Below are 15,028 nucleotides of genomic sequence, written 5' to 3'. Positions count from 1 at the left end.
ACAGCATGGGGGGCAGCTGGCCACTGCCGCCCCTCACACCCCCGCCCGCAGCAGCCCCGCTGCCTCTGCCTCTTGCGCCCGCAGCCATTATTGCCCTAGTAGGGCCGAAGATCAAGAGAAAGTTACCGTGGCGTCGCCGCTCCAATCTCCTCCAGGTATCTTCGGAACTAACTAGGTCTAGGAGATGGTGTAGTTGGGTAGCAGGGAGGGGTGCAAAGTTCCTGCCAATTCGCCTTCACTGTAGACAACTTGCATGTGCAAAGTTTGCCAGCCGGGGTTTTGGTGTGCTCAGCAACAATTCCTATTGGCTTTTAAAAGCCAATAGGGGGAGTAGCACAGCTCATGCAAAAGTTAAAAAAAAAACCATCAAAAAAAGGTGCCGGAACGCTGTGATGAGCATTCTATGAGGAAAAAAAAGCCCTGCAGATTAGTCTTCAAATATCAAAAAGGAGGACATGTAGGAGGACACTTTTCGAGGGAGGACAGAACTCATAAAAGGAGGACTGTCCTCCTAAAGGAGGACGGTTGGTCACCTTATGCACATGTGTGTCTGCATGCATGTGAGAGAGAGGGAAGATGGACCAAGTATCAATTTTAACTCCTTTTTCCAGCCTCAGGATGCAAAGCTAAGACACTAGAGTGGTCTCAAAAGAATGCCATTCCACCCATTCCATCTCTGTTGCTTCTGCCTCTTTTTTTCTTCCCCACAAATATGCAGAGAGGAGAAAGAGGGGCACCAATAGGATAAATGGAGATTAACTAGTTTAAAAGTCCATTTCTAGATGTCAACCCCCTTTCTTCTCTTTGGCCTTGTATTGTACACCTACTAAGAGGTTCTTTACCTCTTCTACTTGTTCTGGGAAAACAAGTGTTAATTGCTTTCCTTTTTGTGGGTAGATCTCTCAGGACATGTAGACTTTAATCCACATCTCCCTCTATTGACTTTCTCTCATACATCACTCTTTTCTATCCAGTGAATCTATTGGTTAAAAAAAGAAATCAGATTAGACTAGAGCACTATTTTTCTATTCTTTCTGTCCCTTGGGCTTTAAGAAACTAGCAATATTCTTGAGCTTTGGCTACAAGAAATTGGCAATATTCTTTCTGACCAACACATTTTATTGAGAGGCACTAACTTTCAAGAGCTGCAACTCATTTTATCAGATGCGCTGAGCGCTAGACTGATTTTAAATTGGGATAGAGAGGGGGTGGGAGTGAGGGGACAAAAAGTTAGCTACGCAGAGGCAGGTTGTTTGTGAGACAAAGTATACATATCTTATCAACTAACACTTATAATGTGTTAAAAACGCTTTTAGTTTGTTGAAATCTTCTGAGATTGTCTGAAACCTTTGAATCTTTTGCTAACTGGTGCTATTAGTTTCTTTTTTCCCCTAAGATGGTCATTGTAAGGTCTGGCACAGAGATTGAAATGCTGTGATATAACTTTGTCATTGTTCTGACTCCTGATGTCAAACTTGTGTCCATTCATTTTTTTGCAAAAAGTGTGTCCCATTTGTTCTACGTAGAATCCGTATTACATGATGTATCACATGTATCACATAAGAAGTGCATGTGAAGGCATGTCTCATCTTATGTGTATGTGTAGGAGCCTGCATAGTGCTGCTGAAATTGATGTGGGGACAAAATAAACATCTGGGTCAGTGGCAAATTCTGTTTTCCATGTTAGCATCACTATTCTGCTGTTTCTTGTTCTTTGTGAGAATCTGAATGCCAACTGCCACCTGAGAAAATGTAGTGTTGTTGTCTAATGTTCTGATGTGAATGCTCCAGCACTGGAAGTTTTTAAGAAGAGACTGAACAGCCATTTGTGTGAAATGGTATAGGGCTTCCTACCTGCGCATGGGGCTGGACTAGATGACCTCAAGGTCCCTTCCAACTCTGTTATTCTGTATTCTGTAATATGGATTGTAGCTTTTTAATAATGCATTCGAATATTTTCAGCTGTGAGCTGTAAGAACCTGCAGTAGTCTGGCAGAACTCTTGTCCATTCCACCTTTTAAAACCCACCATTTCATCAATGAATCTGGCAAGGGAGAGAGGGAAGGGAAGAATGCCTGCTAGGGAACATTAAAAATGCCTGCATTTCACTGATCAAAATACCTTCAGAAGAGGGCTGAGCCTAACAACCCAGGATAAGGAGGAAAACAACAACAACCAGTGACCAGAGGGAGGAGTTATCCTTGCCATAGCACACAATAGTGGATAGGAAGGGAGAAAATGAAATGTAGTGCAGCAGGCAATGTGGGAAATGCCACTTGTCTTGGAACAAGCAGATAAAATTTTTCATATGTAGCAAAAAAAAGTTGACAGAGGTTGCCTCCCCAGTGGGTGGATTGGGGGGGGGAGAAGAGGTGAAACCAGGCATTCCTGTCCTTGCAGGGCAATTGGTCACCCAGATCAACCCTAATCCTAAATCTCATTGAACACAAAGGGCTTATTTCTGAGTTAAGCGTGTACCAGACTGTGTGGTATGTAAACTGTCACATCCCCAGATATGACTCTCTTATGGCAAGCCTAAGACAGTCAAATAAAGTAATCAGGTAGTCTAAAGGAAGTTTTCTATCTCCTGTTCAAAATGAGTCATGTTGCCCAAGACTGATAAGACACTGACCACACATAACTCTGAAAAGAGTTGATAAGGTGGCAGCAGCAGTTGATAAACAAGAGATTAATTTTTGCCAAGCATAGCTGTAGAAGGAGTTGCCTTCTAACCCACAGATAGCCTTTTATTTTTTCCTTGTGGAACAACTGGGAAAAAAAATGGGGCTCCCTGCAGTTAACCCATAGTCTGTACTATACAAAGAGGCATCTGGATTTTTGCACTGGAAAATTCAAGAGCCATAGATAGATAGATAGATAGATAGATAGATAGATAGATAGATAGATAGATAGATAGATAGATAGATAGATAGATAGATAGATAGATAGATAGATAGATAGATAGATAGATAGACAGACAGACAGACAGACAGACAGACAGACAAGACAGACAGATAGCCTTTATTGTCATTTTTTTTACTGTGAGCACGATGGCACACATTAAAAATGAAATTTAGTTGCTTGCTCTCAAGTGTACATATACATAACACACATTTAAACATACTATAAACAACATACGTATAGACCTACACCCTTACATGTAAATAACATATAAATATTAATCACTGTCCAATTTGAATACATAATGGAAGGAGGAAGCTTTAGAGTTCGCAAGGTTAATACTGTATGGAACAAAACTGTGACTGAATCTGGATGTTCTGCTTCAGATACCACGAAGCCTCCTCCCAGAAGGTAACAAGGAAAACAGATCGTGAAGAGGATGTGTAGTGTCCCAGACAATCTTATGGACCCTGCTCAAGCAACGCTTATGTGCTATGTCATGAATGGAAGGGAGGGAACTGCCAATGATGTTTTCAGCCATCCTCACCACTCTCTGCACCGCCTTCCTGTCTGAAGCAGTGATGCTTCCAAACCAGACTGCAATGCTGTATGACAGGATGCTCTCGATTGTCTCTCTGTAGAAAGTGGTGAGGATGGGGGAAGGAAGACGTGTTTTTCTCATGCGACACAGAAAATGCAGGCACTGCATTTTGTCGGGGTTATGGAGGAGAATGAGCGATCAAAGTAACGGAGGAAATCTCAAGGGAAGAGATCAATATTTCAAGCATGAAAGCAATAAATATTTTTGTAACATTTTAAAACCTAAAATCCTTAATTATTTTCACTCTCGTTGTTATTCATATTAGTAGTTTCTTTGTTCACTAAATTTGAGCTAATATACTTGGCTCAGTTATTCCAATTATCACCTTATGAAATAGGTTAGACCATAGAAAGTGCCAGTCTGAAGTCTCTTCTGTACTTTATAGCAAAGAAGATGGGATTTTAATTTTGACTTGCCTTCCAAAGCTGACCATTGCAGTATAGCCTTCACAATTTGCTAACTCCCAAAATTCCTTTATCCAAACAACACCCATGCTGGCTGGGAGATTACAGTATGGAGTTGTCCAATATTACATCTGGGAACACTAGGTCAGGGCTTTTCAACTTTTTCACCCATTGTACCACTTTTAGGATATGGCAACATCCGAGTACCACCTGTCACCTAACAAGGTGTCAAAAACTTGATGACCAAAAAAAAAGGAAAAAAGTGATGAAGTACAGGTAGTCCTCGACTTACAACAGTTCGCTTAGTGACTGTTCGAAGTTACAATGGCACTGAAAAAAGTGCTCCTAAGCCACAGCCGAGCAAGACAACCCCCAGCGGCGCTCTTCCTCCTGTCCGAGGTTTCCATTGTTGTGAGCATTTCTGTTGAGGATTGGCAGTGGGGGTGGGGTGGGTGTTTGATTTTTATTCCTCCCATCTGCTGAGTGGTTGCAGCAGGTTTTGGTCACTTCACATGACCCTGGGACACTGTGACCATCATAAATATGAATCAGTTGCCAAACATCTGAATGTAAATCACAAGACCCTGGAAATGATGCAACATTCCAGCTGATCAGCACTTATTCTGGGCTCAGCAGAAGCACCAGGATCAGCGCCAAGCTCCAGCTGGAGCCTGGCGCTCATCCTGGTGCTTCCGTTGAGCCCTGACAGCCTTGCAGCTCCAGCCATCTCTCGCTCAGGCTTGTGCGTTGCTGCCACCAGTTCAGCTCATTCCCCTCCTCCGCTACCACTTTTCTAGGATAGTTGTGTACCATCTGCGAGGTGCCAATGTACCACAGGTGGTACCTGTACCACTGGTTGAAAAGCCCTGCACTAGGTTACAGAAGTATTCTAAGCATAAATTACTATTGAAAATATCTTGCTCGGTCATTATTCACTACAGCAAGCTATTCTGCCTTTCTACTGCAAAGTTTTAGAGCACTAGGAAAATATTGATTACTTGATTGTTTACTACTCTATCATTCTCTGGTAAATCCTCTTTTCATCTTGTCTTACAATTAGAAGATGCCCAGTTGAAATGCCATTTATCACAGCTACTAAAATTATAATCCTGTGGAACATCTGGATCAGGGCTTTCTCACCGGCTACTTATAGTAGGAGAAAAACTGTCATTCCTGGCAATGGAATAGCTTTTTTGCAATGCAGTGGCAGTCTTCCATTAGGCTGGAATCAAGGCGTAAAAATATCTGTGCTAGGGTTTGAACATGAGTGTCTTCTCATCACTATTCACATGTTATTTTCTCAGTTTAAAAAAAACTAATACCTTCACCTTAATCCTACTGAGAGCTGTTAAATACATTCTGCAAATGCATATAGCTGTGTAGTGCATTGGATTTGGTCTCCAAAAGGTGTTTTGGAGCATGTGTGAGAAAAAAACCCAGGTTTTTTGGATATAACACCAAAAGTGCTCTAGTACTGAGTAGCAGTTGCTGGTCAAGGGGAAACATCAGATTATTGCTGTTTTGATATTCTTCAGGAAGTATCCAGCTGAGCATGGTGTGATCCAACAGACTAGATGGCTTGTCAGTTTAACCTGTGAGAGCTGTTTTATATGTGTTATAATAGAGGACATGCCCTCTGATCTGCTAATCCAGTTATGTAGGATTCAACACTAGCTATAGTGTGAAGGAAATGTCACTTTTTATATAGTTCAACTGGGGTTGGCATTTTCTGGTATCAAGCCCCTTTTCATGGATCATGGAGCCCCCTTTTGCTGAAAATCAACAGTGCAACTTCTATCATTTTTAGGTAAAAAGTGCAAAAACACCATGTAAACTAAACAGGCTTCATACAATTAAAATGAACAAAGTCCTCCAAAAATAAAAGCTAAAAAAATAGCTTTGTCTACTTTTATTTTATGCATGTTCTTCTTTGAAACTGACCCAATTACAAACTTAAACTAGCTAATGAAGACACTGGAAAAGATGATGTCTCTCTGAACAAATCTGCTTGTTTCCTCCTCAGCCACTGCTTAATTTCCCTTTAAAAATGTTTTCAAGGCTATTATTTGCTTCATTTTTCAAATTATTGCATTCTCAACACATTTTGATTATCTTTACAGTCATTCAGAGATATTTAGATAGTACTTTGCATATGCAGAGTCTTTAAGAATATGCATGCATTATAGCATTGGCATATCCTTCATCTTCAGACACATGGCAACAGACTATAACTGGATTAATACAGTATAGTGAACCACAAATGAGTCATTCACATATTAACTTAGCATACTGTGTCACCTAAAGTCCATCAAATTAGTTTTGTGGTTTAAATGCTGTGGTAATCCAGCTATTGTGTTGGTATGTTGTATGAGAGAGAGCATTTTATTAAGCCATGATGATTCTATTTCATTGAACAAAGCTTATTATACAAACATAGCAATTGTGTTTCTGATTTAAATTCATTAGCTTGCTTTTCCATAAATTGATGTGACCAACCATGTTATCTTCTGCGGCTATTTTGTCTATAGCAGCCATTTTGTGAGCATGCCCACAACATGCTGTCAAAATTCCAGATGTTCTTATTATTCCTGTACAACAGCTGTGCAATAGGGAGATAAAGTAGTTTATAAATGCACTGATTTGAGTTAGTATTTGGGTCTCAGTCCAAGCAAACTCACAGAGTTGTTGTGGGGAACAACAGGAGAATAAACTATATATATCACCTTGAGGGCCTAAAAATAATGTCCTCATTTATTATTAGAACAAATAATAAATAAATGAACAACAAATAAATAATACAATATTTTTTCTGAAAAACTCTCTAACACTGGTTACCTGAAACATGGGTGAATTGAATGCAGTACAGGTAGACCTTGACTTATGAACACAATGGAGCCCAAAATTTCTGTTGCTAAGCAAGACAGTTGTTAAGTTAGTTTTGTTAAGTTAGTTTTGTTAAGTTAGTATAATACGGTTGTTAAATAAGTCTGGCTTCCCCATTGTCTTTGCATGTCGTGAGATCGCAAAAGGTGATCATGAATCCAGGACACAGCAAATGTAATAAATATAAGTCAATTGACAAGCGTTTGAATTTTGATCACATGATCATGGGAATACTGCAATGGTCAAAAGTCGCTTTTTTCAGTGTCATCACTAAACAAATTGTTGTAAGTCGAGGACTACCTGCATTTACAAGTCACTCTTGTTTTTGTACATTTGTTTGAAATTATAATCAGAGCAATAAGAGTAAAGATCTTCATTATCATTCTCCAAAGTGCTTATGGAACAGCAGAGGGTTTCCCATCCTTTCACTTGTCTTCACAACGCTTCTGAGAGGTAAGTAACCTAGAAAAAAGTGTAGCTCCTCCAATTCAATTCACTTTGGAGTTCAACTGAGAAAATCCAAATTTGGGATTGCTCCTTGCCGAGTCCAACACTCCAGCCCAGCTGCTCCGCACAGCATCTCTGAAGTCCTGCCAAATCAAGATAGTAATCCTGGGTGAATCACTAGGTTGACAGGGAGGCCGGGGTGACCTGGGTCAGTTCCCAGAGGGAGGTTACTTGAAACTACCGCTGGCTGAAAGGGGCGAAAGAAGGAGGCCGCTGGGAGGCACAGGCGAAGCTGGCTTTCTAGGTCATTGCTGCCTGCAAACAATGCCCATGTTCCCGCTTTGCAGAAAATAGGATCGCGTTGCCAAGGGAGACGAACTGGCCCGGGGAACAAAGGCAGGCAGTGAAGGGAGACCAGGGCTAGCTCACCTGGGAGAGATCAAGTGTCCAACCAGCTTGTTTCCCCGGGGCGCCATCTGGCGGCCAGCAAAGAAGGAGCGCGCCTTCCAAAAATGCCTTGCCAAAATTGCCTCTCCCTTCTCCCCCATCTTCACCCGTGAGCGCGGGGTAGGCCGATTTGCCCGGAGCAAAAATAATGACCGCAAGAGTTGAGCGCCTGCTTTAAGCGGAAAACATTTTTCCCTTGTTAGGCCAGAGGCAGTTTGAACACAAGAGTCGATCTGAAGTGTGTAGCCGCCAAATGCAAATGAGCAGGTGCTTCCCTCCCCGCCCCCCCCCCCGCTTCGGTTATTTTTGCTTTGCTTTCGGGCGCATCGGGTTTGTAACTTCCAGGCCTTATTTGCGGAGATCCTTACTGTGTTCAGCCGGGTAACTCCGGGTTGTGCTTGCTTGTAAAGGTGGATTGGGAATCATATGTGTTCGTCAACAGCCAACCCGAAGGAACGGCCCATTGCTTTACAGCGCCACGATTCTAGGGCCGAAAATTGAGTTTTCTGCCCCTTGCCATTACTTCATGCTGCTAGGAGCTCGCTTTCCTTCGCTGCATTTTTATTTTGTATTTTGTGGTTAGCTGTTTTTCCACCCATGTAAAATCCAAGGAAGGTGAATTCTTCTCATTTTTTTTAAAGAAGCTCTTACAATACAGGTACTCCTCGACTTACAACAGTTCGCTTAGTGACCTTTGGAAGTTACAATGGCACTGAAAAAAGTGACGTGACCATTCTTCACACTTATGACTGTAGCAGCATCCCCATGATCACATGATTTACATTTGGATGCTAACAAATGGTTCATATTATGGTTGCAGTGTCTGGGGTCATGTGATCATATTTTGCGGCCTTCTGCTAAGCAAAGTCAATAGGGAAACAGATTCAATTAACAACCCTGTTGCTAATTTAACAACTGCAGTGATTCAGTGAACAAATGTGGCAAGAAAGGTTGTAAAATGGAGCAAAACTCGCTTAACAAATTTCTCATTTAACAACATAAATTTTGGGCTCAGTTGTGGTTGTAAGTCAAGGACTACCTGTACACCAACTACCATTGGGATGATATAAAGTTCTAACCATTTAGAGCAGAACACCATTTGTGTTCTGGAGGTATTGCATTTTGACAGCAGGTGCTGGGCTCATTCACAAAATGGCTGCCAGGGGACACTTGCGTACTCTAAAAGTGACTGGCTGTAGCATCATCAGTCACAACATGCACATTAACCAGAAAGTGAACAGTATCCAAGATAAACCAGAAATCGTAATAATTTGTGCAAATGGAAGTTTGCATTCAACAACCTAGCACTTTCCTATTTATTCCCTTTTAATTTAAAATCTCTTCCCAAAACCACTCAGAGCCTAGTAAGCACCAAGGGAGATATCTGAGAGTGCTCTGTTGTTATTACTTACCTCTGCCCTGTTTATAATTTATGCCAAAGCTAATAACTTTGGTTTAAGATGCTGCACACATGTGTTTTACCCAGGGGATAATGCCAAAACTGGAACAGTCCAGTTAGTGACAAATGAGGAAGATTTAAGAGTTGAAACCTATCCAATATTAAACGTTGATTAACCCATTGACACTCAGCAGCCATCAGGAGCAGAACAGAATGGCCCCAGCATAAAATGTCAGGGTAAGCCAACTTTAAAAAATGCATTTGTCACACAAGACTAGATAATGGATTATGCAAAAATCACAACACTCAGGAAAGAACTCAATTTCCAAGGCTAATTCAGGGCAAGAAGTGTCAGTCCCCAAGAAAAAATATCAAATAGAGCAGAATATTCAGGGATCTGGGTGGCACCTGGGCTGGGTTTGAGGCCAGAGGCTAATGCTTAGCAATACTGTGGATCTCAGGACACACAGTTTTTAAATAAGTATTGCCTATTTGTAACAATCTCCTGTATAAAGCATGCACAGGTAAATGTGCAACCTGGATGTGTGAGGAGTCTTATCTCTTTTTAAATGAAGTTCTCCAAATTAACACTTCTCTGTTTCTTTCTGGATACTTGAACAAAAAAGGGGAAGGGGAGCAGAAAGGCTACCAATATTTCCTCTATTTATAAATGAGGGCCCAATTCATATATAATTAGGGGTAGTCCTCGACCCCTGACCATAACTGAGTCTGGAATTACAGACATAAATCTTTGTAGTAACACAGTTAGTGCAGCATCATGTGACCAGACCCAATTTTTCAGCATTTTTTGTGGCAATCATTAAGCAAATCTATTTTAATGGGTATTTTTTTGCCAGAAACTAAATAAACTCTGGAAAGCAGTAAAAAATGTAAAAAAAATCACAGTCATGTGACAGCAGGACACTGCAACTGGTTATAAAGATGGGTGGGTTGCCAAGGGCTTGAAATGTCATTAGGATTAGAACTGTGAAAATTGTTGCCAACTTACGGATGCTTTACAATCAGCATCATAAAACATTTTAGAATTAAACCAATATAGCTTAGATTAGTTTTGAATGAAAACAAAAAAGACAGATTAGATCTTATGGTAAACATTTTATCACATTCTTAAAACCTTCCTTATGTTGGCTGGGGAATTCTGGGAGTTGAAGTCCATGTATCTTAAAAGTTGCCAAAGTTGAGAAACACTAGCTTAGACTCTTTAGGTAATCTTGAAACCGTTGTAGAGAACATAGGCACCCTGAACATGCTTAGAAAACCACAAGCACTGAAAAGAGATGGGAGAGGCAGAGCACAGAATGGGACAACTTTCCTGGACCAACTCACTATGGCCAATTTGCTATGGCCAATCCGCTGCAACATAGCTCACCATCGCCAATTTGCCACAGGACAACTCACCGCAAGACAATGCCACATGGGATAACTCAATGTGATAAATAGTATCTGCCATTATTTCTTTAACAAAAATGGAAATAATGTTAAAGAAACAGTGGTGGATAACATTTATTGTGTTGGGTTATCCCACATAGAATTGTCTGTAACAAGTTGTCCCACAGCAAGTTGGCTGTGGCGACATAATGTGGGGATTTGGCCATGGCAAATGGTCTTAGACCGGCAGAGCAATGATGGATTCCTACTGCCATCTGTACTCACCCACCCACTTTTATGCACACCACAGACAAATCTGCTTGGTGTACAGAAAGCTCCAGAGGGGAGCAAAACCTGAGGATTTTGCATAAATTGGAAGGCAACTAAGAATGCTGTCAAAGGACCTCCCACCTTGATAGAAAAGAGGGCAAACCTTCAAGACAGGTGATGATGGGGCCATGACTTGGACTGAGAGCCAGCACAGTTGAACTGAAGTGCTTGAGAGCTAGACAAATTTTGCGAATGGAAATTTTAGGGACAGCAGCTGATCTATAAACTCTGAGCTTAGCTAAATAGGGTTATCAATGCCATCTCTATAGCATTTTTTAGCTGGAAAGGTAAATTGCTTTTTTCTCAGACCAAAATGTTTGACAACTGCTAAAGTAGATTATGTTGGGAATCTTGCTAATATCTGGAAGCAAAGTTTGATAAAAGTAAACTCTTGTTTCAAGTTTCCTTCTTCTGCACTGTTTATAATCTTATTTCTTTCCATGTGTTTGCTGCCTCTTCAAATATTATTACTCAGATTGTTGCTACTGAAAACAAAGGGTTTCCAGATTTAGCTATCTGTAAATGTAGACAGTCTGTAATCAAAGAACTTAATTTATCCATCTTGACACGATGGTGACCTATTTCTCAATAGAAAACAATGAGCTTAACAAACCAGTTCAAAACACATAAGGATATTCATTTGTATAAGGAAAGAAACACTGACGAGCCCATGAAGAGTTTTCAAGATTAGTGCCAATAAAAATGAGAAATCAGTACATGTTTGGCAAACTGGTTGAACCCAATACCTGTCAGGAGCAAGATAGTGATGTAACTAGACAGAGGTATAATATTTAGTTTGGGACTCACCACCTAAAACTTTGCCTTGCCTTGTCTTGCCCTTCTTTGTGTCTTGGCAAAACTTACCAACTTACCAATCTGAGAACAGATTAAATCAGACCCATAAACAAAGAGAAGGAAGAAATAGGGCAAGGAAGGTGAATTGGATGGTTTTGGCACTTGGTCGGCCGTTAACGACAATTGTAGGAAACCTATAAAACTTCAAACCTGTTCAGAAGCGTTGGCCAAGATAAGCTCATGTTCACCTGTTCTGCCCTCCCCATTGGGCCAAGAGTCTAATCCACTGGACAAAAATTTATTCTATGCCTTCCAGTATTTCACACAAATAGAAAGGTGCTTCTAACCAGTTATTTCCCCCAAAGAGAATCCTTGACGTACAGGATGCTTCCCTTTTCCTCCATCTTTTGCTATTTAAACAGTTCTAGGGAGTAAATTCATTTTAGGTTTATGTTTAATTTAGTTTTAGAGTAAGAATTTAACTGATCTCTTGCTATGTTTGGGAATACTATTCATGAGCATCTACTGGGAGGGGGGAATAGCATGTTCATAAAAAATATGACAACTGCTGTCATTCTGTCCCTTTTTAAAGTGTGGCTTTGATGGCATTTTGAGATTTTTGACACTACAATTGACCTCTCAGTTACTGTAACGCGGGGGTGCGGCCACCCCATTGCTGGCAAAGGAAAAAAAGGTGCGATACGTCGCAACACATCACGTGACATTGCAAGTTTGACACCCATACTGTAACGGAAGCTCCACTGTTAAAACCAGAAGTTCAATGAATGAGGGTGGGGGAGGCATATGTACAATAGTTTGGCAGCATCTGTTGTGTGATTCCAGTGGGTTAGCTCAACATTTTTGGTTTTCTCTATTAATTTTTGTATTAGTTTTGGAGAAGGATTCAGGGGTAATTTTCCATTTGTACAGCACCCCCAAAATGATTCTTAGTCTGCCCATTTTTAGAAAAGATTTGCTCATGCTATGGAAAGTTTGTAACACTCCTTAAACAAATGAAATTGGCCCATTTTGGCTTATTATCCTTACTTCAGCACCAAGAATTTCTTCAGCAATCTTCCATCTGATTTTAAAAGCAGGAAGGAGATTATTCTTTGTGTTAAAGATAAACTAGTAAAAAATGCCACTATCCTACAATGAGTTATCAACCATTCAACAAACATAACACAGCTCAATGGCCCATTCAGTCTAGCAAAAATAAACTGCACATATTTCACATTCACAAGAATATTAATTGCAGTTAGATGTAGAGTGAGAGACATGTGTGCATTTATATACAAAACGTTAAAATGTGCAGTGGTCAGTTAATGAATCTGCCAGAACTTTGATCGGTTACGCACTTTTGTCTAGCTGAAATACATTATTTTCCTTATAAAACTGAAGGTGGCAAGTACTACAGGTGGGCCTCAACTTACGGTTGGTCGCTTGGCAACTGTTCAAAGTACGACAGACACTGAAAAGGGGTCTTACAACCTAGTTTCAAAGTTCTGACATTCCCCCCACCACAGTTAGGTGACCAAATTTCAGGCACTCTCCAATCAGACCGCATTTATGGCCATTTACAGTGTCTCACAATCACATTAACATTATTTGTGATGTTTTTGCCAAAACAGAGCATTTTCTTCTAGTTTCCATCAAAACCTTCCCAAGAACAATAAATTTGCTTAATGACCATGGCGTTCACTTAACAGCTGTTACATTGACTTTACAATTGTGTTCACTTAATGACCATCATAAAAATGATTGTAAAATTGAGCCCAGTCATATGATAACTTATTTTATGAAGGTCATGGCTTACAATCAAAATTGTGGGGCTCAATTACGATTGTAACTCAAGGGCTACATATATAGCTTATAGTCAAAATAATACTACAAATGCAAGAAGCCTAAGCTCTGTGTCTGTTGGAAAATAGTAGTAGGTAATGGGAAAATCTCCACCTTAGACTTGGGCAAGACAGTGCCAGTCATACGTGATCATTTTTTATGCTGTAGGTATAAGAAATTTGAGAGCTTATTTATATAATGTGTCCCTATGATGATTTTATATCTTTTTGAGATAATGTATTAATATAGGTTAGTACATTTATGGGAAAATCTTTAATTGTTATAGATGTTAATGTAATCTTGAATTATACCAAAGGTTTGGAATTTGACTGTTTATCAGGAACTGCAGTTAGATTGTGCATGGGGGAATGGGGATTCCAAAAAGAATTATATTAAAATATTGGAAAAGCTATATATTCCAGATGACAAGGAATGCTTGAAAAAGTGTAATTTACAATATCTGTTTTGGAAAAAGCGACATTTTCTGCCAATCAAAGGATATGTGTTGTTATGGTAGAGATTCTCTGATATCTTACAATAATAACTTGTATTGATCATATTATACTATGATAGTAAATTCATTGGTAAATCAATGACTCTGTGAATAATTATAAAATACTAGGCAATCTATGACCTGTTGAATCATCCTTTGAGACAAAAGTTATGCAGCCTGATGTGACCAGAATGAGCCATAAATTTTAGGCCAGTTGAAAATGACCGGTTATTATTATTTTTATTTACTATTTTTCTACGGTGGCTACCCTCTCTTGCCAATGATGGGAAAACATCTAGAAGACAGATGGCAGCTCTCATGAAAAGATGATCCACTACCTAGGACTAAGATCTAAACACAAAAGCATGTTTGTTGTTTCAGCTGCCCAGAGAATCTGCAGCTTAATCCCTTAATTGATTACACCATAAACAAATGAACAGGAATGAAATGAGAGCTGGTTTATCATGCTAAAAGATATAGATAGATAGATAGATAGATAGATAGATAGATAGATAGATAGATAGATAGATAGATAGATAGATAGATGATAGATTGATAGATTGATAGAGAGAGAGAGAGATAAAGAGATAGATAGATAGATAGAGACAGGCAGACATAGACACAGAGTAACAGACAGACTCTAGAGCAGTGGTTCTCAACCTTTTTAATGCCGCAACCCCCAACCGGTCGTAAGTGTAGGACTACTCAACTGGTCGTAAGTCGAGGACTACTCAACTGGTGCAGCATCGTTTGCAGAATGGGACTTTTGGCGGGCTCAGCAGGGCAGAGACAGCCTGGACAATTCCTATTGGCTTTTGAAAGCCAATAGAATTAGGCTCTATTCAAGAGAGTCTATTCTATTGGCTTTCAAAAGCCAATAGAATAAAAGGGAGTAGCACAGCTAAGGAAAAGGGGGGGGGGGGAAATGGTGGACTGCATTGTTTGGCGACCCCCGTGAAATGGTCATTCGACCCCAAATGGGGTCCCGACCCACAGGTTGAGAACCACTGCTCTAGAGAGAGACAGAAAGAGAAAGAGAGAGAGACAGAAAGACAGAGAGAGAAATTATCTAGTTATTGATTTGCTGTATTTGTATG

Source organism: Crotalus tigris, unplaced genomic scaffold (assembly GCF_016545835.1).
Source record: "Crotalus tigris isolate CLP2741 ecotype Arizona unplaced genomic scaffold, ASM1654583v1 scf7180000017977.1317863, whole genome shotgun sequence".
Taxonomy (NCBI): Eukaryota; Metazoa; Chordata; class Lepidosauria; order Squamata; family Viperidae; genus Crotalus; species Crotalus tigris.
The sequence above is the reverse complement of the archived record's forward strand: the minus strand, read 5'-3'. Positions refer to the sequence as shown.